This window comes from Saccopteryx bilineata, chromosome 3 (assembly GCF_036850765.1).
Source record: "Saccopteryx bilineata isolate mSacBil1 chromosome 3, mSacBil1_pri_phased_curated, whole genome shotgun sequence".
In the NCBI taxonomy this organism is placed as follows: Eukaryota; Metazoa; Chordata; class Mammalia; order Chiroptera; family Emballonuridae; genus Saccopteryx; species Saccopteryx bilineata.
This window is the reverse complement of record NC_089492.1, coordinates 165,890,717-165,892,171: the sequence shown is the minus strand read 5'-3', so window position 1 is coordinate 165,892,171 and position 1,455 is coordinate 165,890,717. Positions and strand designations below refer to the sequence as shown.

The window sequence follows — 1,455 nt, the reverse complement described above, 5'->3', positions numbered from 1 at the left end:
CCAAAAACGGACAGAACTTTCCGGTAGACCTTATATTTGAAAGGCAAACTCTCATTTCCTCGTCAATACATTGAAGAATTCCTCTCTTTTTACTCTGAATTGTACTGAGGGTAGAAAATCCTAATTCACATAAATAGAATGTTGAAAACTGTAGTAAAATGTTCAAAGCTTTTTTAGATACTGCCACATATTCTTCTTTTATAGAAATTCAAAAGGCTTCAAGAGACAATTCCTTATGTTTAATCATCAATCCACGATCAGTGGATATAGCTGCCAGTTCTTCTTCTGTTAATGTTAAACCAAAATCACTTGAAGCTTCCATGAATGGGTTTCTTCAATCGTATTGTTCAGTGTTAACTGATAAAAAATAAGAACCCACTTTTTCTTCTAAACTTATTAAATGTTGGAAGTGTTTCTTTTTTTTTTTTTTACTTTTTTTTTTTTCCTGAAGCTGGAAACGGGGAGAGACAGACAGTCTCCCGCTTGCGCCCGACCGAGATCCACCCAGCACGCCCACCAGGGGGCGACGCTCTGCCCACCAGGGGGCGATGCTCTGCCCCTCCGGCGGTCGCTCTGCCACGACCAGAGCCACTCTAGCGCCTGGGGCAGAGGCCAAGGAGCCATCCCCAGTGCCCTGGCCATCTTTGCTCCAATGGAGCCTTGGCTGCGGAAGGGGAAGAGAGAGACAGAGAGGAAGGAGGGGGGGGGGGTGGAGAAGCAAATGGGCACTTCTCCCATGTGCCCTGGCCGGGAATCGAACCCGGGTCCCCCGCGCCAGGCCGACGCTCTACCGCTGAGCCAACCGGCCAGGGCCGGAAGTGTTTCATTAATGCAAGTGTTATTTACCAATGGAAACATTTCCAAATTACCTTCAACAGCTTTTCTTTTCCAAATCTGTAGTTTTCTCTGAAATGCTTTCATTTTGTCAGTGGATGTGAGAATATTTTCTTCTTTCCCTTGCATGCTAGTATTCAAAATATTGAGCTGCTGAAATATATTAGCCAAATACTGTAACCTGGCAATCCAAAATTCGCACTGAAGGAGGTTACAAAAATGTAACTGTTTCATCTCTTCAAAAAATGCAAGAAGTTCTTGTAGTAGCTCGTGTACATGGGTAAGTACTTCTCCCCTTGATACTCACCTCGTCTCAGTGACCTCAGTGTGTAAAAGCAGCCATCTGTGTTGTGAATCCATATTGATACAAAGCTTTTCGAATAAACACTATTTGACAGGTCTTGTTTTAATAAAGTTTATCATCTGAATAACTTGATCTAAAGCTTCTCTTAATTTTTCTCCCAATGTTTTTGCCATCAAGGCCTCCCTATGAAGAAAGCAGTGAGCTACGATAACATTCTCATTTTGTTTTTTTACAGAAGATGTAAGACCCTTAACACAGCCTACCATGGAAGGGGCACCATCTGTACAAATGCCTACACATGACTTCCATGTTATCTG

General features: G+C 42.9%; 1 non-coding gene across 1 annotated transcript; it reads right to left on the bottom strand.

The window, feature by feature from the left end:
* Window positions 1-739: 739 nt before the first annotated feature.
* Window positions 740-813, bottom strand: TRNAP-UGG (transfer RNA proline (anticodon UGG)). Its single transcript has one exon. It is a non-coding gene; the product is annotated as a tRNA-Pro (tRNA).
* Between the last annotated feature and the right edge of the window lie 642 nt (window positions 814-1,455).